General features: G+C 40.5%; 1 protein-coding gene and 2 long non-coding RNA genes across 3 annotated transcripts in view; 2 read left to right on the plus strand and 1 right to left on the minus strand.

Annotated features, from left to right (window-relative positions):
• The window catches only part of LOC123775273 (putative leucine-rich repeat-containing protein DDB_G0290503), a 58,746-nt gene extending 51,560 nt beyond the window's left edge, over positions 1-7,186 (plus strand). Inside the window, 1 exon segment of the mRNA XM_045770264.2 lies at positions 7,087-7,186. The gene's annotated coding sequence lies outside the window, so the exon portion shown is untranslated.
• On the minus strand, positions 7,017-9,813 carry LOC123775272 (uncharacterized). The gene is made up of 5 exons (XR_006775052.2): positions 9,659-9,813; positions 8,392-8,592; positions 8,084-8,132; positions 7,717-7,782; positions 7,017-7,154 (listed from the first exon to the last, which is right to left on the minus strand). It is a non-coding gene; the product is annotated as an uncharacterized lncRNA (long non-coding RNA).
• Positions 9,814-21,215: 11,402 nt separating this feature from the next.
• Positions 21,216-23,754, plus strand: LOC138356047 (uncharacterized). The gene is made up of 3 exons (XR_011224109.1): positions 21,216-21,473; positions 22,484-22,702; positions 22,964-23,754. It is a non-coding gene; the product is annotated as an uncharacterized lncRNA (long non-coding RNA).
• Positions 23,755-23,770: the final 16 nt, after the last annotated feature.

Consider the following 23,770-nt stretch of genomic DNA (forward strand, 5'->3'; position numbering starts at 1 on the left):
GACACACTGCATCATACTGGGTTACGGCTCAGCTCTGGTACCTTTCCTTCGACACTTACCCTAAGTCTGTATGTTGAAACTGGCGTCCTGTTTCTACAGGATCGCCATGATCGCTACTGTCTTCTCCACCTTGCACGGTCCTTACAGCACCCTCACTCTTGCTTATGTCATGCCTTGACCTTTACCCATCCTGTGGTTCCTGTTCCCCTTCACCACCTATCTCTTTCTGTACGATCGTCTCTCTTACAAAATGCTCTTTCAGTTTGTGTTACCAATATTTCCCCTCGTGTCATTCCGTCTTTGCCCCTATGGAGGGGTCCCCGTTCCTAAATTCTGTAAGCCTTGACCCACATGACTAAAACTTTTACCCCTCCTACAGTTCTAAATCACCTTTTCCTTGAACACTTTTCTTCACACTTCCACTCTATTTCCGTCTTCACCAATGGGTCTTAAGTCTGCAGACGGTGTAGGCTACTCTGTTGTTTTTCCTGACTGCACCTTTGTGTCTCCTGCCTCCGGAGACTAGCATCTTCATGGCAGAACTTTATGCTATTCTCTATGCTCTTCATCAACTCTTTTCTCGCTGTCAATCCTCCTCTGTGTTTGTAGTTGACACTTGCAGTGCCCTCATGGCTCTAGAATCCTTTAATCCAGTCCATCCTTTGGTAGTTGAAATTCAACATTGTCTGTTTCTTATCTCCAGTAGATTTAAGACAGTGGAATTTCGCTGGATTCCCACCCATATTGGTGTGTTCTTAAATGAGCGTGCGGACACTGCCGCTAAGGAAGCTATCCGCACCTGTCCCATCTCCCGTAAAGGTATTCCTTATTATGACTTTTACCCAGTTATTCATTTCCCCATTCTTGCCCGTTGTCAGGGTTGTTGGTCTTCTGTTACTGGTAACAAATTGCGTGCTCTTAAGAGCAGTGTGTTCCCGTGGCCTTCCTCCTACCACCGTAACCGGTGGTGGGAAACGGCTCTGGCGAGGTTGTATATTGGTCATACACGTTTAACTCACGGGCACTTAATGGAGCGCTGCCCTGCTTCTTATTGTCCAAACCGTTGTCTCTACATGTCCTGACTTCCAGGACTTACGTGTCTTGCTTCCCGACCATCCCTCACTGTCAATTGTCCCTCGATAAAATTCTTGGTAAATTCAATACCTTTGATATTGTTCGCCGTATGCGTTTTTGTTCTTGTATTGGCGACGTTAGTGATATTTAGGGCACTATGATTATCCCACACATTTGATGGTTTGATAATTACTGTACTGTACAGTACTTTGGTTTGGAATGTATCAAATAAAGTTGTTTCATGTATTCAAATGTGTGAGAAAATCCACTGGGGCTGTGAGATGAAGCGAACCTGTAACAAAGGCATTGCCAGTTGCATACTCTACCACCACTGATGGTAAAAGTCTTACAACTGGATATCTTGTGTGACGGGTTATGGTATCACAGCTATACTGAACCAAGATGGTATGGCTCTCCCTCACATAAATGAAAGAAATGCTGCTATTGGCCTTGCAGTGTGTAAGTTGCAGGTGGAAACAAATGAAAATTATCAAATAAATAATTAAACAATTTACTGAAATAGTAATGAACAAAAATAACACATGACAATACTTGACTATCATGTAATGCAAAGGTGAACAAGTTAGTATGACCTTAAATGCAAAAAATAAACTATAAGCAATGAATAAAAGTATGAAGATATACTGGTGTTCTGAAGACAGCTACCATACCACCATGGCATCAGTCACATGATGTTGGCTGGAAGTGGACGACGGGTTAGAGACACCAAGGTGATCCAGCACTAAGGGAGAGATTGCCTCTCCAGGGAGGCAGCGCTCTTTATATAGTCCGGCGGTGATGACTCATCCAGTGTCAACACGAGGTGGACATCTGGTCAACTAGCAAACTGCTCGTTGTGGCTGGCGGTGCCTTTGTGTTGAGCTGTACCACTGTCAGTTGAAGGCGGCTAACTGCTTGTTTGTGGGGACAAACTGCCAGTTAGCAGTGGCGCCCGGCTTGCCTCCTTGTCGTACCAGGCCGTGCCAGGCCCTGGGGGGTATGGAGAGGTGGCAGGACTGATGACTCTTCTGGGCTGGTGTAGATGTATACTTCCAGTGCAGAGGCATTGAAGGTGAAGGGAAAAGGCAGTTCCACTGCTATGCAGGGGATTCACGTGACACTTGTGAAGCCACAGAAAGTCTGGAGGCCCTACTGAAGCCAGTCCAAGTATTAAATAAAACCCATGAAGTACGCCGGTGAAGGGTAAAGTGAAGGGTGAAGCAAGACCGTATGCCCCAACTTCAGGCACACACAGAAAATCACGTTTTGGTCCCGCCTCTCAACTGTGTATTTGAAGTTGGGGCGTATGGTGTTGAACTGCTTCAGCCTCCACCTGAGTGCTTGTAGGTCTTACGTAAGACATTGACTCAAGGAGGGGCCTCAAAACTTGCTGTGATTTATGGGGAAATCCGGTTGTAAGACTTTTACAAAGTCAGTAATATACTGTGGTAGAGTATGCAGCTCCAGTGCCTTGGGCAAGGGTTTACGTCGCCTCACAGCTCCAGTGGATTTTCTGCTTGGTGTATATCAGGTTGTGATTTTGTGTGTGTACCGTATTGTTATGATCGCCGTCTGATAAGTCCTTTCTGGCCTCAAGAGTCATTTTTACCCACCTAGAAAGATTGCAGATGGCCAAAGCAGTTATTTAAGTTAAGAAGGGACAAGTCTTAAACAGAATTTTGCATAATATTTGACTGTAAAGGGGTAAATTGAGGTAGATTGAAAAACAAAATGGTGAACCGGGCAGGCGGTACTCACAATTAGGCGAGTACACTCGGGAACTTTTAAAGTGCAACCAAACATGCTTTAGGCTCTCACAACAAGAGGTGAGTGGTGGTGGCTCAGGTGCTCAGCCAATCAGAGCACCTAAGGAGGGAGGGCAGGAATGAGAGGGGGGTGGTATGTGGAAGTTTGGTGACAGTTGTGTGTAGTTTGTTCATCTTCATTGTAAGTTTCATGGCTTGGTGTGCATTTCCCTAGTAAATTTAATTAGGGAAAAATTCAGGTGTTTGATTTTTTAAATCAACTTTTTAAATGTTGAGTTGTTAAAGCCTCAAAGTGCATGGAGTTGGTTTGGGAGTATGGCATCCTCATGCTGTTGCGTGCTCGCGTGAGGTAGCAAAGGTGATGTAAAGTTGCGGGGTGTACATGCTTGGGACGTCCTCTCTCGGGATGGCTGGTGTTAGACCTGCGTGTTTGTCGGTTGTTGAAAAGCCGTCATCCTTTGCTGTTGTGGTATTGATTTTACATTGTTCATCTTGTAATTAATACTGTAGTGCGATATCTAGGGCTACCATTTGTAAGTTTAAAATGTCTAATACAAACAGTTGTCCAATGAGTTTTAATAGGAAATATCATCCACCAAGCACCATTGTACAATTATATTAATTGATAGTACAGTATATGGATTGTGCAGAACTGCTTAGAATGATCTTTAACCCTTGGCTATATTGGTCATGTCAAATACCTGCACGGTGAATGCTCAAAGACCCTTTCTTTAATCAGTGTTGTCACATACCTCATGGGGGTATGGATAGGCAAACACTCATTCGGTTAAACTTGCCTTGTAGTACTTTCAGAGCTCAGTAATTTGGAATCTGGTTAGCACTTTCCAAATAAATTGACCTTTAAAGTGAATTCCTATTTAGGTTTAAAACATTATACCGAATGAGAAACTCGGATTATATAGCCGAACACCAGAAATGTTGTTATTCAATTTGGTTGCCTAAAGCACATTCAAGGACTACACATTACATGGCATTCCAGGATTCCTCTATACCTTGCCTTATGCTGTAAACATTGCCACAACCCTGTGTTTTATTGATTTAAATGGCCACAGGGAGGCATACAACACTGCAGATTATGATGTCATTAGTTATCCACTGTGCTGACAAGTGGGCTGACTGATGTTCGTTGACACCTGTATCGTGCTTCAATTTAATCGCCAGGAGATCACCCTCTCACTAGACTCGTCTGTAGGAAGTACAGTATAGTATCTCAAATTACCTTGGATCATAAATAGCATAAGACTTGGGGGTAGGAGAGGGTTGCAGTGTTTGTCATGGCTCTCAGTTGTTCCTGGTATTAGGCAATTTAGTTCTGGAATCATTTTTGTTGGCCAATGTTAAACTTTTTCAAAAGTAGATGTTTTTCTGAAAGGGAAGGGGGGGGGGCCTCTATGCTTGGATACAGTTATCTAAGTGAATACTTAGATTTATACAGTAGAATAACTACCTTCTTTTCCTTAGTCAAAAAGGTTGCTTGTTTATTTCTAGGGACTTGTATTTTCTTTTATTTTTAACTGCAGCAACTTTCAGTGAATGATAGATTCTTACTGAAAGGACCTTTACTTCATTGTTGTTGCTTTATGGTCATCTCATTGTGTACAGGGATTCCGCGAAGCTTTTGGGGTTAGTCTTTGACACTCGAGTTGAATGCTCTAAGGCCCTTAACCTCCTTAAGGTTTTGTCCCATACTTCTTGGGGAGCGGATAGGCGCACGCTCCTCTATTTGCACTCCTCTCTCGTCCTGTCTAAACTCGATTATGGTTGCCCTGCATACTCTTCTGCTTCTTCTACTGTTCGCCGTCTTGATGCTTTGCACCATACTGGGTTGCGTCTCGGCTCTGGTGCCTTTCGTTCGACTCCCGCCCTTAGTTTGTATGTTGACACTGGCTTTCTCTCTCTTCAGGACTGCCGTGATCGCTACTGTCTTCGCTATCTTGCGCGGTCCTTCCAACATCCTCTCGCCTCTGTCGTGCATTGACTTTTCCTCCTCCTGTGGTTCCTGTTCCTCTTCATTGTCTCCCACTTTCTGTCCAGTTATCTCGCTTACAGGATTCTCTTTCTGTTCATATTTGTAATGTTTCTCCTCGTATTGTTCCTTCATTACCTCTGTGGAGAGTCCCCCTTCCCAAGTTTTGTACGTTCTTGACTTGTATTACTAAAGCCTTTACCCCTCCTACAATTCTGAAAAGCCTCTTCCTTGAGCACTTTTCTTCGCACTCCCACTCTATTTCCATCTTCCCTGATGGGTCTAAGTCTGCGGATGGTGTGGGATACTCTGTTGTTTTTCCTGACCGTACTTACATGTGTCGCCTCCCTTCGGAGGCTAGCGTCTTTACGGCAGAACTTTATGCTATTCTCTATGCTCTTTGTCTCTTGCTTTCTCATTCTTATTCCTCCTTTGTGGTTGTAGTTGATTCTCGTAGTGCCCTCATGGCTCTAGGGTCCTTTAATCCTGTCCATCCAGTGGTCATTGAGATTCAACATTGGCTGTTTCTTATTTCTAGTAAATTTAAATCAGTAGAGTTTTGCTGGGTTCCCAGCCATATTGGTGTTTCAATGAGCATGCGGATGCTGCCGCTAAGGAAGCTATCCGTTCTTGTCCCATCTCCCGTAAAGGTATTCCTTATTCCGACTTTTATCCTGTTATTCATTCTTCCCCGTTGGCAGGGTTGTTGTTCCTCTGTGGTTGGTAACAAGCTGCGTACTCTCAAACTTAGTGTGTCCCCATGGCCTTCCTCCTACCACTGTAGGGACACTGCTTTGGCACGGCTGTGGGTTGGTCATACCCGCTTAACCCACGGTCACTTAATGGAGCGCCGCCCTGCTCCTTATTGTCCGAATTGCGTTGTCCCTCTTACAGTTGTGCATATCCTTGTTGAATGTCCTGACTTCCAGGACAAGCGTGTGTCTTGCTTTCCGACCGTCCCTCGCAGTCACTTGTCCCTCGATAGAATTCTAGGTGAATCGGATACTTTTGATATCGTTTGCCTTATGCGTTTTTGCTCTCGTATTGGCATTCTTGGTGATATTTAGCGCCCTCTGATTATTTCGCACTTTGATGGTGCTACATGGCCTTCCTGGTTTGGTGCCTTCTTTTGGTAATTACCTTACCTTCATTGTTGTTTCATTTTAATGTGGTAGTTATGATATGGATTGTTCTGGCTCACGTGCAAGGTCTTGGATTTTTTTCTGTTTTATATTAAGAAATTGCCAGTCTTGTTACTATTTGTAGAGTTAGAGATCTGCATTAAGGCCTCAATATTATATTTTTTTTTTTTTAACATGTTATCAGCAATTTTTGTGGTTGGTAATATGTAGATTAATGTCAGTGATGTATATGACAAGGGGTAAGACCCCTTGTGGTATGACAGCATTTTTCCCCAGTCATTTCTTTAACAAATGAAAGGGTCCTCATAACCATTCTTTTGTCCTTTCTACCATGTACCTGTTTGTTGCTTCTTGGGCTTTCATTTGGTACTTTGGCTATTAAAACAATGGTCTGGTAATGTTGCAGTTACCATTTCTAAAAAAATGAGCAGGTTCATTATGCAGGGTTTGTTTTTAGCAAACAGTTTTAAAACAAAAATTCCATTCCTTCAGGACCTTGCAGATGTTAGGTCAAACTAATTGACAGTAATCTGTTTTGCCCTTTCAAACAATGATGGTTTTAATCTAGGTAAAATATTTCAGAATATCTGAAGTTTGGCAGACAAATCATTTAAGAGCTTTGGTAACTTGAATTTAATCAAAGACTGTGAAAACCATGTTGTATAGATGCTTCAGTGTCACTTTTGAAATGTTTTGTAAATTTAACAATGATCTTTAGTTAATTTAATCATAATTTGTACAAAGCTTAGGTGTTTCATAGCTTTAAATTTACTTTCAAATATGAAAACTAAAATATTGACTGAAGTTTCTTCCACTTTAATATTTCAGACTAATTTCCAATATTTGTTAGTTTATGTAAATTGAAAAGGTAGTCCACTTTTACATCTTTTCAATGCATTTTACATGCACCTATGTAACAAGTTACAAATAGGTGTAAATTTTACCAAGTACTTATTTTCAAAGTAATGAAATTTCAGATGTTTAAACATTGCATCAATAGTAGTAAACAATTTCCAGCATAATTTCAGGATAAGGTATATAAAGTAGTTTCATTAAAATGTTTATTTAATAAGTTTTACATAGATGTATTATAAATACTATAATATTACTGTTTCAGGTTGTGAGACAGATGCTCCTAGATGAACAGAAGATCCAAAAGGCCAAGACAACTCCAGAGACAATCACCTGTAAAAGAAAAATAAAACATTAAACAGGGACACTACTTTTATTATCACCAAAGCCTAATAACAAGCCCAAAAAATCCTAACATCCTATCTTTTAAGATAGGCTCAGCAAGGCCTATCCCTTACTCTGGTTTTATTGCAGAGCTTGTTCCCTGAATGGGTGCATTACATCCACCACTTTAGTGCCCTCAACACATTGTACATATGCTTTACCAAAAGCACTGTACAATGTATGCCAGGCACTAATGTTTTAGATGCATCCACCCATTCAGCAAACAAGCCCTGTGAGAATTAACAATGGTTACCATTGTTAAGGGTCCCTAAACCTATGCAAATCTAGTCCATCTAGTAGACAGGTAGTAGAGCAAAGCTCTGAAAAAGCCAAGCCAGGGAGGTCTGCAGGACTGCCTGGTCCCCTTTTATGAAATGGGGTAGGATCAGTACAAACTGCATTATCCCTGTGGGTTGTAACAGTAGGACATGGTTACACACCTATAAATGGACTAGATAAGAGAATTAAGATTAAGTCATTGATATAGCTAAAACATCAAATTCAAACTCACCCACATTTGTAGATTTCCTTTTGCAGAGTAAAGGAGCCTCACTCCATGCATCATAATCACTTTCACCTGAAAAATATTTCAACAAATTAATTTCAGATTTAAAGCCAATCTTTCTTTACTTTTCAAATTAGCATTCAGTACTTTACAAATTCAGATGGAAAAAATTTCTTTAAGATATTTACCTTACCTACATATTCTAGTAAAGATCTAATTTAGCAATATAAATATATGTCATTTGAGAAACTATCCACAACTGCACTTCAATGGCAATTTACATTTATCTTTAGCCAATGCTATATTGTTTAAGTTATTATTATTTGTTTACTTTCATGCAAATCTATTCAGATTAACCTTTACTACAACTCACCTGATTCTGTCAGTTGGAAGAGGGACTTCTGGACTTTCCAAACCACATTCTGGAAAACTATATAAATTTAAAACCAAGCTAAAGTAAACATTGAAGATTTTTTTTTTTTTTACTTTCAAGGTAAAAATACCATCACTTAAAACAAAACTTTTCCTGCCATTAACTTTGACTCTTTATTACCCTTAAGTGTTAAACATTTATAGATTAAAGCTTATTTAACAAATATTAACACTTTCTCCCCCCCTTCCTCCCAACTGTTCAGTGTCAAAAGGGAGGGGAGGGGGGTGTCCATTTACTGTACCACTTACATTTTACTGTGGGCTTCATCCACTATTCTGATGTTAGCTGGAACATTTGTGCCAGCTGCTGGTTTGAAAGGGAGGCATACCATGTGCCAATTCAGGAAGCTTTCCACGTTCCTCACTGCATGTCAGCTCAGGACCTCACTACCATGTTGGGAGGCAGTTGAAGACTAACCAATCAACGTGCCAGCTCAGAGAATTTGCCACCTGCAAAAAAATTTAATACTCTTAATCTACACCATCTATCTCATCTTTACCTAGCCCCCAAACCTTACATTTGTCAGCATTAAACTGCATCTGGTAGTCTTAACCATTTCAAAACTATATAGGGCATCGGTATTTTTTATTTGCCAATTCTGCAACTATTGCAGTCTAAACCATAATCTTGCGAATAACCGAGGTCCAAGGAGAGCTTTTAAGCACTACTTTGAACACTTCTCCCAACTTAACCCCATTTATACTAATTTCCTTTGGTATAGCCATGACCTAATCAACTTCAGTCAGCATTCCCAATGATCCGAGCCCCTATCAATTTTGCGCCACTATCAAAATCTCTGCTGAAGTCAAGGTACACAAAATCATAAACCTTATCACCGTTTCCTCAACTATGCAACCTAATCCATGAACATTTAGTAATAAAACTATGCGATTCATGTATCTAGTCATGTTTCTCAAAAAGAGTAGAGAAATGGCACTTGCAGTGTTAGATTCTAGTAATTTTCCTCACAATAGACTAAGCTAATTGGTCACTAACTTAAGCGTTAAAGTTAATTCAAACTTTTCCTTTAAAACTTGCTATATTAGGAACTTTCCACGACCGGCCTTTACCCGACATAATTAAATAGGGTAAAAACGGTATATTAAATGCAGTAAAACTACGGTAAATTCAATATCATAAACTTGCATTCTTTAAGCATGGGCTGCATAGTAAGTGAACTAAACTAAATGTTAAGCACCCTGGCAAACCACTTCGTTCTATTCAATTTCTTTATTTAATCACTTTGTCCGGCTAGAATTTTTAGATTAAAGGAACACCCTCCCTGGTAACGGCTGAACTAGTTAACCAAATACAAATATTTAGGTAAAATACTTTCATAAAACCCGTCTACTTACCCCACCAGTAGACTTGTTCAGCTAAAGGCATAATGTAATGTTCCACTTTAGTAAATAAAGACTTAAAAAAACACTACCCCATCTGTGTAGTTACCGGTTACCTGACATTCTACGCTTAAAATAACCCATCTATTCCCCATAATTGTTCGATATAGCTTACCTCTCACCCGCTGGTCGAGTACACAGCAGTATATATCCTCCTCCATCACTCACCGCGTGGATACTATTTCATTCTGGCCGCAAATTGCCTCAAATCACCTACGTTGTCTATAAACATATATAGAAGAGCAACTGACCGTAACACCCGTATAGCGATCATCATATAACGTGGGAACCTTAGTAGTACTGCTGTCAAAACATAGATGGCGCCAGGACAAACGGTAAAACGGACAAGACACTCCGTACATTGACAACATCGCACACTAATATTTTTACCACTTCGGACACCAGCTTTAGACGTTTCGCATATGTGTACGTGTTCCATATTAAAACGACAATATAATGCTATTAACAATTAAAATCTTCTATTTAACAGGCATATAGTTATTAAATGAAGTTTAGTGATGTAATAGACATAATCCGGAGTTGGTAAGGACGCCGCCCGCCAGCGTAAACACAACACATCCGAATGCCCACAAACACGATACAACGCACAAAACACAACACTTCTGTCAGTTTTTTGATAAACTCCTTTTATATTTATTATGTGATAGTTATACTTGCATAAAATGATAACTATTATAGGTAAGCGCCTAATATTTAATATTAATCAATAAAAAAGAAGTCAGAAGCCACACGCCTGTCTGTACATGTCTCTTGTGTAAAAGTATTTTGGGCGCTCATGTACTTGTGCGCTAGCTGGCGTTCACACCTGTTCTCGCCTACAAGCATTAGCATTAAACAAACGAATTTATTTTTTCATTTATATACAAGAAGAGAAGGCTACTCTTGAGTCTGTAATATTCATCTGATCACTGGTCTCCCATTTGGTCCTCATTGATTTATAAACTAAAAAAAAAAAAAAATAAAAATGTTTATTTAGGTAAGGTACATACATACAATAAATTTTTACAAAGATTGGTTGACTTATAGGTAGAGCTAGTACATACAATGCCTAAAGCCACTATTACGCAAAGCGTTTCGGGCATGATAAACTTAAATGACAAGCTTAATACTAATTGAGGATAATGAGTAGAATGAAAACAAGAAATGAAAACATAGATGAAAAAGCAGCACAAATACAATTATGTCGACAAACAGCGCTCTTAAAAAAAAAAAAAAAAAAAACATTGGTTGACAATAGAAGGGTAAGGTAGGTTACAGGGAATTTATTAGGTAGTTACTAACTGGTTGAGAGAGGTACAGTCTTTAACATGGTTGGGAAGGTCATTCCACATTCTGGGCCCCTTGATTTGTAGAGCATTTCTAGTTTGATTAAGTCGTACTCTAGGAATATCAAAACTGTCTTACTTAAAACTTATCTTAACTTATCTTACTTAAAAACTTAATATCAAAACTTATCTTACTATTATTGAATGTCAATAACCGTATTATGCAATTTCAATTTCTTCTATTTCTTTCTTTATTATGCACCCCATACCCATCCCGTGGGCGGTGGTGTAAAGGATTACAGAGGCACATAATCGGTTCAGGAACTGTTCAAGTTCAAGTTCAAGTTCAAGTATGTTTATTGAGATAAGCAATAAATACATCTCAAAGGGATAGAGTAGCTTAGGCTATTTCTACCCCCCTCTACTTCAAGTCCCTCAAGGGGCGCACAAATTCAGTGAGTACAAATAGACATATAGCAGTACAAAAATCCCATTTAACATTGCATACAGCAAGTACAGCATATAATTGTTACATTCTTGGGGCAAAATTCTTGTAGCTCCTAAGTATACTGTCTATTATACCATTATCACACATCCAAACAATTTGATGTGGTACACTATTTATTTCCTTATTTCTATATTTTTCAATAAGGTGACACTCTAATACATAATGTACTAAGGTGTGGGCGGACGGCATACTACATAATTTACACTCCTTATCTTTTTCACTGACATCAACACCGTATTGCCAGATATATTTATATCCTAATCGTAATCTCATGTAAATTGAATCCTTCCAAGTAGACTTTCCTTTACCATAAGTGAAGGACGAATTTGTATTTATTATTGAATAATTCTTAAGTGTGTTACTACTGTCCACCATTGCCATTCTCTTTATCATTTCTTCACCCTCCTGAATCACCTTGAGTCTTGTTTTTATTTGTTTCAAGGTTAACTGACATACAACATCAACAAGAGTTTTTTCAGTGGCTCTCTTCGCTATGTCATCAACTACCTCATTCAACAGTATTCCCACATGTGAAGGGATCCACATGAATCTTACTTTATACCCAGTTTTTTCTAGTCTCTTAACATTCTCTCTACACTCTATCACAATATTCTGATATACTGGGCGTCTGCTATTTAAAGACTCTAACGCTCCTCTGCTGTCAATAAAGAAGCAAGCATTTTTTCCACATTTGACTACTTCCTGTAATCCTGCTAATACTCCTTGGAGTTCAGCCTGCGTTGAAGAGACATTGTCAGTTAAGCGGCGTCCAATAACAGTATCTACAGTGCCGATGTCAGTGTACTCCCTGATCAAGACTCCACATCCTGCCTTCCCATCCCTAGCTACTGACCCATCACAATATACATGTAGAGTGTTTTCCGTAGGCAGTTTTCTAATTATACAATCATATGTTGCCCTCAGCTCTCCTATTTCATACATACTTTTTTTCTTATGCAAGGGAGTAATTACTACATCTACATTACAATCCTCCCATGGTGGTGTAAATTTTCTCTTGGGCACAGCAATACACTCTGTAATAACATCATACTTTATAACATTATAACATAATTTGTTCATATATACTCTCTTCTTCATCATACACTGTTCACTACTTCCCACCTTTTGAACCGAGAGGATTAATTCATTAGCTCCCCCACCTCTCATTAATCTAATGGCAGAGGCTACATTTATCTCTGAAATTCTATCCCCAATACTCTGCAGATTCAACTCCATCCTCATTATCTCAATCATAGCATTTCTTGGGCATCCTAAGATAATTCTCATTGCTTCATTTTGTACCTTCTCCAACTTGCCCATCCTACCTTTACCAAAACAAGAAATGACAGGTGCAGCATAATCAATAAGAGATCTTACAGTACTCAAGTATAACATTCGTAGCACAGGGACTCCCACTCCCTTTCCACAGCATGCCAAAGCCTTCAGAGGTTGTAATCTCTTCCGACATTGACCCAACAGTCTGTTCATCTCAGCTTCCAAACTCTCATGGGTATATCCAACATATATGCCTAAATATTTATATATATTAACTCTCTCTATATTTTTATCGTTTATTTTCAAAACAATGGGGCTCCGACTTCTACATTCAAACTTAGTTTTGTTTTCATTAACCACCAATCCCATATGGTGACACAGGTTTCCGAAATTGTCCAACACTGTTTGAACCTTTGAAATATCTTTGCCCTGAAATAAAATATCATCGGCATATATGATCGGAGTTACCCCATTTGAGTATCTCTCAGATGCTATCTTATTCATTAGTACATTAAACAGGGTGGGACTCAAAACTCCTCCCTGAGGTGTGCCGAGTTCAAAAGACCTCACACCTGACATACAACCTTGATACCACACCTGAGCCTTCCTTTCGTAAAGATAATCCCCTATCCAGCGCAATAATTTCCCTTTAACACCAAGACTAGCTAATTCATATAAAATAACCTCTTTGTTGGCTTTATCAAAAGCTCCTTGTAAATCAATGAAAATTCTATAATAATCATTTTCATTAGCTAGACATTTAATAATACAATCAGAGGTACTTTTTCCTTTGAGGAACCCGAACAAATTACTAGACAGCTGATCACCTATTATATATAAAAGTCTATTTAAAATGATCCTCTCCATCATTTTACAAAAACACGAGGTTAAAGACACAGGTCTATACTCTCCATTGGCTTTAGGGATAGGGATGATCATAGCTTTTTTCCATTTACTGGGAATACTGCCCTCTTTATAACTAATATTAAAGAGGTCTAAAAGTGGGCTTTTCGTCATAGTGGCAAGTTCATTAAGTATTTCATAAGTTACTCCATCCTCCCCAGATGCGGTAGATTTCCCAACTTTAATCGCCGTTATTAGTTCTTCTCTGGTAATACCTGTGCAAGTGACATCACCACTGTTACCTGCTATAAGTATAAAATCCTTTCTTAGATCTTTCCAAGAATCTAATGACTCTCTCGTTACAGCGGGTAATGAACTAAGTTTGGCAGCTTCCGCCCATTTATTTACGAGCTCATTTGCAATTCCTTGCGGGTCTGGATGTGCAACAAAATTGTGCTTTTTACCCCTTATTTTATTTACATCTTGCCAGATTTCCTTCAAGTTTCTGTTACTCCCAACTTTCTTTGCAAATTCCTGCCAATACTTGCTCCTAATTTCCTTTCTCTTCTCCCCACACAGCCTAGCAACTGCCAGTAAAGCATTCTTCCCTTCCTCAGTCCTACCATTCCTATTCCAATCCCTGTGAGCTCTCCTCATTGTTAATGTCCACCCCTTAAGCATCTTGTCATGTGTATAATTTTCTTTTCTGGGGGGATGCCTTTTTATACTAGATGGTTTCCGGTTCAATGTTGCATTAAATACATCTACCTCCTTAATTAAATCTTCATAAAATGCTTCTGCCGAAACCGGCTTATAAGTATCATACCAAGACTTAATATGGCCGACAAGACCCCTTAATTCTCCCTCATTAAACTTTAACCTTTTCCTCTGAAGGCAGGCATGCTTTTTATCTAGTTTAAGCTGTATTTGTAATGCAAAATGATCACTTAGCATTTCATCCACAGTAAGACAATTCCCCTCTATGCCCTCAGCATTTATTAAACAAGCATAATCTAATCTCCCTCCCCTCAAATGAGTAGGAGAGGGCTCGCCCAGCAGTTGAACATCTTCATGTTCCTGCAAAAACTGGTACCATCTGCAACCATTCCTATTTGCTTTACCCCTTGATCCTAAAGCTGGATGTCTGGCATTAAAATCCCCTACCACAAGTGTATCTTCAGAAAAGAAGGAATCTGGCAAGTATCGTAAATCAAGGGAGCTATCAGAGATGTATAGATTAATGAAATTTAACTCTCGGTCCTTTAATTGTATCCGCAAGCTAATACTTTCAATACCTCTATATCTCTGAGGGATTCCAGTTATCTCGGCAGGTATGGTACTTTTGACATAACATGAGACCCCCCTAGTTCCTCCATCAGCATATAAGTGAAAGCCTCTATAGCCATTTAGCCTCAGTATGCTACCATCCCTATCCCCAGTTTCCTGGAGTGCTACTATGTCAATATCCTCTCTAAGAGTATAATAGTGTACATCCACTGCTCTAGTTTTTAATCCATTAATGTTCCAAGATAATATTCTCAATTTACTTTCATCCATGATTAATAATAAAACTACCTTTGCCCTGTCCGTCACATTCCATGAGATACAAGAGTACCTTAGAAACTTCCTTCCAACACCGTAACATTTTTTCTTTCTCCTCACCTTCACAACTACTACTAACATCGAAGGTAATATTTTTCATATCTATTTTCTTTGTTATTTCTGTAACCCGTTTTACTTTAACCGTTCTTTCACCATTTGTCACAACAGGAGGTTGAACACCGCTAACACTACTAGAAAGTGTATTCTCCTGACTATCCTCTATCATCGTTACCTCATGCACATCATTACTTTCTTCTACGCACGTTTCACTTTCCATTTCACGTCTCGTTTTACTTTCAATTACACGTCCTGTTTCACCACCATCTTTACCCCGTCCACCTTCCATAGCCAATTTTTCCAATGCCTCAATCCTCTTATCTAGTTTTTTTAGATACTCCAAAATTTGATTACCAACCTCAGAGGTGACCATATTGTCCTGAACCTTGTCGTCACAAGGTTTCAGTTTTTCCACTGCATGATGTACTTTCCCTAAGCTCGCCTTTACTTTCTCCGTCCCTTTTTCCCACACATTGATCATAGGGGCTGCCGTTGGCTTCCAACTGTTTCCTCCATGTTCCTCTTGCACAATTTTTCCTTGCTGCGAGGATACATCTATCCTGCTTGTAGGACCCGTTCTAGTCTCTTTCAGATGAGGCTTCATGGGGCATAGAGAGGAACCAGCATTGTGGCTGCCTCGACAGTTGCAACAAAATGGGATAATCTTTTTACTTCTTTCAATCTTGACTCTACACTCTCGCGAGTCGTGATTTTTCCCACAATACCGACACCTGGGGTCAAACTGGCATTTCCATGCCATATGTCCCCAACGTGAACACTTCATGCACAGTATAGGCTCCTCAACGTATTTTGCAACGTTCCTATAGCCTAGTCCTTGCACAAAAATTTTCTCCGGCGCCTCACCCTTTACCAAGGCAACAACCTGGCTTCGTTTGTCACCACGAACACTGTTCCTCTTGGCCCAGACAACATTATCATTGTTAAGAAGAAGACAGTCAGGATCCAAATAAGTTGGAAACTTGAATACTATGATCTTTGTGTGCAACATACCTTCTTCTGGAGGAACCATCACTACATTCTCAAATCCAACCGTCGTGAGGCGTTCCACGGCCTGTTCAGTCCCAACTGTTATGTAGGGCCGGTGAAGACCCTCCTTGAAAAGTGGTTCGTATTCCAAACATTGTTTAGCCAAACGTACCGTCCACTCTAGCTTTTGGTGGAAATTCAATTGGCATGTTGTAGGGAACAACAGCCTCTTCCTTCTTGTCTTGTCTTGAGTCTTGCCGAGTAGGGTCTCATTCTTTGGTCTCTTTGCAATCTCATCGTCACTCTCACTGTCTCGCTGTCTGTTATTATTTCTCCGTTTCTTTTTGTTCACTACTAATTCAAACGGTCGATTATCATCTTGTCTGTCCTCCTCACTGCCACTTGGGCATACCGCCTCAGCCATTTCTTCGACGTTGTCAATAATCGAGAACAAATGCACAATATCCTGTATCACCACGTGCAAAAAACGAAGAGTGTGGGGCAATCCTCCACCTCCCACCAATCAGCGGACGCCAAGAGCGCCAACCTAGCGACCGCACACAACCGTGGTCTGGATACAACTGTTCAGGAACTGAACCCTCTAGTTCGGTTAGCTAAGCAAGTAACAGTGTTTGACGCTAGTTACAAAATTATTAATGTTGTATACACATGTACACACACTCATACATACATGTATGTACGACGACTGGATCACTGTGTACAGGAGGCTGTTATGGCAGCAAACACTCTCCAGGCGATCATATATCTTGGATAAGTCGCTCCACATAATTGTCGCTTGGACCGTCGACTTCCTATGGCGTCACCTCTCACATATTTACGTCTCATTTCGTTATGAAATTTAGATTATTTCAGAGTAAAAATAGGTTTGATCATGTTCTACGTGTAGCACCAACATTATAGTAAGTAAATATACCATATTTCTTCATTACTTACGTAATGCTAGGACGATTTGTGTAGTTTTGGGCCGATTTGGGTAATTCTATGGACCCCCATTTGGTGGTGTATAAAACTGGGATTGTGTACCCTGATCTACTGACTTAGATTCCAAGCATCTACTACTGTGAAAGTAAATTTTCTTATATTTCTTCGGCAGCTTTGTTTAGTTAGTTTAAACCTACGGCCTCTTGTTCTTGAAGGTCCAGATACCAAGAATTTTTTCCAATCAATTTTATCAATTCCCGTTACTATTTTGTACGTAGTGATTGTATTGCCTCTTTTTTATTGCAGTGCTGAAGTTATGTTCTTCCCTCACATACATGATCCCCTTTGATAAATGTAATGGGTGATGGTTGGAAGTAAATATGAAATTAAAAATAGACTAGGGATGATGGTATTTTATATTAGGTTTCAAGGACACTGTTGTATCGCAACACACACGACTCATAGACCGGCTTTTTAATCCCCTCGAACATGCCGGTGCAGGAACGCCGAGCGGTTAGCTGGTGACGTCATTGACCATTAGCAATGTCTGTGCAGGGTCACTAAGCCAACGAAATTTGGGGATGCCAGGGACCGGCTTTTTAATCCCTAGGCAAGTTGAATAGAGAAAACCCAGGGCGCGTAGACAGTGCCCGGAAAAACCAAAACGCACGGTTGTAGGCGTACTGGAATCAGGGGGTGCGGAGACTGGGCCCGGAAAAAACCAAAACGCACGGTTGTAGGCGTACTGGAATCAGGGGGTGCGGAGACCGGGCCTGGAAAAAACCAAAACGCACGGTTGTAGGCGTACTGGAATCAGGGGGTGCGGAGACCGGGCCCGGAAAAAAACCAAAATGCACGGTTGTAGGCGTACTGGAATCCAGGGGTGCGGAGACCGGGCCCGGAAAAAACCAAAACGCACGGTTGTAGGCGTACTGGAATCAGGGGGTGCGGAGACCGGGCCCGGAAAAAACCAAAACGCACGGTTGTAGGCGTCAATCCCACCCACGTCAAATTTGGGGATGCCAGGGACCGGCTTTTTAATCCCTAGGCAAGTTGAATAGAGAAAACCCAGGGCGCGTAGACAGTGCCCGAAAACACCAAAACGCACGGTTGTAGGCGTACTGGAATCAGGGGGTGCGGAGACTGGGCCCGGAAAAAACCAAAACGCACGGTTGTAGGCGTACTGGAATCAGGGGGTGCGGAGACCGGGCCTGGAAAAAACCAAAACACACGGTTGTAGGCGTACTGGAATCAGGGGGTGCGGAGACCGGGCCCGGAAAAAACCAAAATGCACGGTTGTAGGCGTACTGGAATCCAGGGGTGCGGAGACCGGGCCCGGAAAAAACCAAAACGCACGGTTGTAGGCGTACTGGAATCAGGGGGTGCGGAGACCGGGCCCGGAAAAAACCAAAACGCACGGTTGTAGGCGTCAATCCCACCCACGTCAAATTTGGGGATGCCAGGGACCGGCTTTTTAATCCCTAGGCAAGTTGAATAGAGAAAACCCAGGGCGCGTAGACAGTGCCCGGAAAAACCAAAACGCACGGTTGTAGGCGTACTGGAATCAGGGGGTGCGGAGACTGGGCCCGGAAAAAACCAAAACGCACGGTTGTAGGCGTACTGGAATCAGGGGGTGCGGAGACCGGGCCTGGAAAAAACCAAAACGCACGGTTGTAGGCGTACTGGAATCAGGGGGTGCGGAGACCGGGCCCGGAAAAAACCAAAACGCACGGTTGTAGGCGTACTGGAATCCAGGGGTGCGGAGACCGGGCCCGGAAAAAACAAAAACGCACGGTTGTAGGCGTACTGGAATCAGGGGGTGCGGAGACCGGGCCCGGAAAAAACCAAAACGCACGGTTGTAGGCGTCAATCCCACTACTCAGAACAACGTGCTGAGCGTCAATCCCACTACAACGTGCCAGCTCAGAATTTACCACCTGCAAAAACATTTAATACTCTTAACAATCTACACCATCTATCTCATCTTTACCTAGCCCCCAAACCTTACATTTGTCAGCATTAAACTGCATCTGGTAGTCTTAACCATTTCAAAACTATATAGGGCATCGGTATTTTTATTTGCCAATTCTGCAACTATTGCAGTCTAAACCATAATCTTGCGAACCGGTTACCTGACATTCTACGCTTAAAATAACCCATCTATTCCCCATAATTGTTCGATATAACTTACCTCTCACCCGCTGGTCGAGTACAGAGCAGTATATATCCTCCTCCATCACTCACCGCGTGGATACTATTTCACTCTGGCCGCAAATTGCCTCAAATCACCTACGTTGTCCATAAACATATATAGAAGAGCAACTGATTGATTGATTGATGATTGATGAAGATTAAGCCACCCAAGAGGTGGCACGGGCATGAATAGCCCGTAAGTGGTGGCCCTTGGTCAACAGTGGCCATAAGATACAGCTTACGCCATCTGTTGACATCAAATTACACTTATAACAAATTACCCCACAAAATACAACTAACGCCATCTCTGTTTTTTCCAACGCACTATAAATAGCCAAACAGCAACCCATAAGGCGGGTTGTTGTGCTCGGGTAGGAGGTTCCAAGCTCCGCCCACAAGTGGTATGGGGTGCATAATAAATGGCATATTATTGGTAGAAACTCTTTGTTGACATTCACACCACAGCCAATCACAGGAAGGGATCAGATAGGGAATTAAGCTTCAGCTGTTTGGTCCCGCCCCTCAGCTGTATTCACCTAGTTGTACTCACCTAATTTGTGCTTGCAGGGGTTGAGCTTTGGTTCTTTGGTCCCGACTCTCAACCGTCAATCAACAGGTGTACAGGTTCCTGAGCCTATTGGGCTCTATCACATCTACATTTGAAATTGTGTATGGAGTCAGCCTCCACCACATCACTGCTTAATACATTCCATTTGTTAACTACTCTGACACTGAAAAAATTCTTTCTAATATCTCTGTGGCTCATTTGGGTACTAAGTTCCCCTTGTTCGTGTTCCACCCGTGTTAAAGAGCTGTCTTTGTAACTATCAAAATGCATATACCTTTGCTTTCACTTCAGTTATATTTATGACAAGGGATTTAAAATTTGCCTATATTTCTGCTTCTCTGATGACATTAAAAACTTTCGTTTATTACAGTATCTACATAACATTAACATTTATCTTCATTAGGTTGTAGTTCTCATCAATAGGGAGAGCGTCGGTAAAAAAAAAAAAATTGTTTAAATATAAATATCTTTCCTCTCTTAATAATATGCCCGAAACGCTATGCGTACTAGTGGCTTTAGGTATTGTATGTACTAGCTCTATCTATAAATCCAATATTATGTTTGTAAATCGACTATTTATGTACTTTCCTGAATAAAATGAACTTTACTAATATCTAATCTATGTGACTAAAACGTAAGAACAACTTTATCTATGCCTTTTTGATAACATATACAATTATAAGCTTTATTAGATAATCTCTATTAATTAAACAATATATCAGAGAGTGTGTAAGGTTCGGTGTTCCATGTGCGTGTCTGTGTCTGTCCCTGTCCCTCTGCTCCTGTCCCTGTCCCTCTGTCTCTGCCTCTCCTCGTTTCTGACATTCTCTGTGTCAGCCTATCTCTGTCTCTTTCCTCGCTCTATCTCTGTCATTCTCTCACTGACTTTGCATATCCTTATCTATATGTCTCTGTGTCTAACATTCTCTGTCTATATCTATTTCTCTGTCTCGATCTTCATTTCTTTCTCTCTCTCTCTCTCTCTCCTTCTCTCTCTCTCTCTCTCTCTCTCCTTACATACATACATACATACATTAGGCATTGTATGTACTAGCTCTATTTATAAAGCCAACAAACTTTGTAAAATCTCTTTATGTATGTACCTTTACCTAAATAAAAATTATTATTATTATTATTATTATTATTATTATTATTATTATATAAGTGGATGGAGCCTTTAGCTGATCCCTTCCTGTGATTGGCTGTGGTGTGAATGTCAACAAAGAGTTTCTACCAATAATATGCCATTTATTATGCACCCCATACCACTTGTGGGCGGAGCTTGGAACCTCCTACCCGAGCACAACAATCCGCCTTATGGGTTGCTGTTTGGCTATTTATAGTGCGTTGGAAAAAACAGAGATGGCGTTAGTTGTATTTTGTGGGGTAATTTGTTATAAGTGTAATTTGATGTCAACAGATGGCGTAAGCTGTATCTTATGGCCACTGTTGACCAAGGGCCACCACTTACGGGCTATTCATGCCCGTGCCACCTCTTGGGTGACTTAATCTTCATCAATCATCAATCAATCAATCAGTTGCTCTTCTATATATGTTTATGGACAACGTAGGTGATTTGAGGCAATTTGCGGCCAGAGTGAAATAGTATCCACGCGGTGAGTGATGGAGGAGGATATATACTGCTGTGTACTCGACCAGCGGGTGAGAGGTAAGTTATATCGAACAATTATGGGGAATAGATGGGTTATTTTAAGCGTAGAATGTCAGGTAACCGGTAACTACACAGATGGGGTAGTGTTTTTTTTAAAGTATTTATTTACTAAAGTGGAACATTACATTATGCCTTTAGTTGAACAAGTCTACTGGTGGGGTAAGTAGACGGGTTTTATGAAAGTATTTTACCTAATTATTTGTATTTGGTTAACTAGTTCAGCCGTTACCAGGGAGGGTGTTCCTTTAATCTAATCTAAAAATTCTAGCCGGACAAAGTGATTAAATAAAGAAATTGAATAGAACGAAGTGGTTTGCCAGTTTATCATGTTGAATTTACCGTAGTTTTACTGCACTTAATATACCGTTTTTACCCTATTTAATTATGTCGGGTAAAGGCCGGTCGTGGAAAGTTCCTAATGTATCAAGTTTTAAAAGAAAAGTTTGAACTAACTTTAACGCTTAAGTTAGTGACCAATTAGCTTAGTCTATTGTGAGGAAAGTTACTGGAATCTAACATTGCAAGTGCCATTTCCCTACTCTTTTTGAGAAACCTAACTAGATACATGAATCGCATAGTTTTATTACTAAATGTTCATGGATTAGGTTGAGGAAATGGTGATAAGGTTTGTGATTTTGTGTACCTTGACTTCAGCAGAGATTTTGATAGTGGCGCAAAATTGATAGGGGCTCGGATCATTGGGAATGCTGACACAAGTTGATTAGGTTATGGCTATACCAAAGGAAATTAGTATAAATGGGGTTAAGTTGGGAGAAGTGTTGTACGTAGTGCTTAAAAGCTCTCCTTGGACCTCGGTTATTCGCAAGATTATGGTTTAGACTGCAATAGTTGCAGAATTGGCAAATAAAAAATATCGATGGCCTATATAGTTTTGAAATGGTTAAGACTACCAGATGCAGTTTAATGCTGACAAATGTAAGGTTTGGGGGCTAGGTAAAGATGAGATAGATGGTGTAGATTGTTAAGAGTATTAAATGTTTTTGCAGGTGGCAAATTCTCCGAGCTGGCACTGCTCTCCGGCCTGGGATGTTGATTGGTTAGTCTTCAACTGCCTCCCAACATGGTAGTGAGGTCCTGAGCTGACGTGCAGTGAGGAACGTGGAAAGCTTCCTGAATTGGCACATGGTAAGCCTCCCTTTCAAACCAGCAGCTGGCACAAATGTTCCAGCTAACATCAGAATAGTGGATGAAGCCCACACTAAAATGTAAGTGGTACAGTAAATGGACACCCCCCCCCCCCTCCCTTTTGACACTGAACAGTTGGGAGAAAAGGGGGGGAGAAAGTCTGTTAATATTTGTTAAATAAGCTTTAATCTATAAATGTATGACACTGTTAAGGGTAATCATGAGTCAAAGTTAATGGCAGGAAAAGTTTTGTTCTAAGTGATGGTATTTTTCCATTGAAAGTAAAAAAAAAATATTCAATGTTTACTTTAGCTTGGTTTTAAATTTATATAGTTTTCCAGAATGTGGTTCGGAAAGTCCAGAAGTCCCTCTTCCAACTGACAGAATCAGGCGAGTTGTAGTAAAGTTTAATCTGAATAGATTTGCATGAAAGTAAACAAATAGTAATAACTTAAACAATATAGCATTGGCTAAAGATAAATGTAAATTGCCATTGAAGTGCAGTTGTGGATAGTTTCTCAAATGACACTTATATTGCTAAATTAGATCTTTACTAGAATATGTAGGAAAGTTAGATTCCTTAAAGAAATTTTTTCCATCTGAATTTGTAAAGTACTGAATGCTAATTTGAAAAGTAAAGCAAGATTGGCTTTAAATCTGAAATTAATTTGTTCAAATATTTTTCAGGTGAAAGTGATTATGATGCATGGACTGGCTTGGAGTGAGGCTCCTTTACTCTGCAAAAGTGGGAGAGTTTGAATTTGATGTTTTAGCTATATCAATGACCTAATTTTACTTCTCTTATCTAGTCCATTTATAGGTGTGTAACCATGTCCTACTGTTACAACCCACAGGGGATGATGCAGTTTGTACCGATTCCTACCCCATTTCATAAAAGGGGACCAGGCAGTCCTGCAGACTTCCCTGGCTTGGCTTTTTCAGAGCTTTGCTCTACTACCCATCTAATAGATGGACTAGATTTGCATAGGTTTAGGGACCCTTAACAATGGTTACATTGTTAATTCTCACAGGGCTTGTTTGCTGAATGGGTGGATGCATCTAAAACTTTAGTGCCTGGCATGCATTGTACAGTGCTTTCAATAAAGCATATGTACAATGTGTTGAGGGCACTAAAGTGGTGGATGTAA

The sequence above is a fragment of the Procambarus clarkii genome, chromosome 70 (assembly GCF_040958095.1).
Source record: "Procambarus clarkii isolate CNS0578487 chromosome 70, FALCON_Pclarkii_2.0, whole genome shotgun sequence".
NCBI classification, from domain to species: Eukaryota; Metazoa; Arthropoda; class Malacostraca; order Decapoda; family Cambaridae; genus Procambarus; species Procambarus clarkii.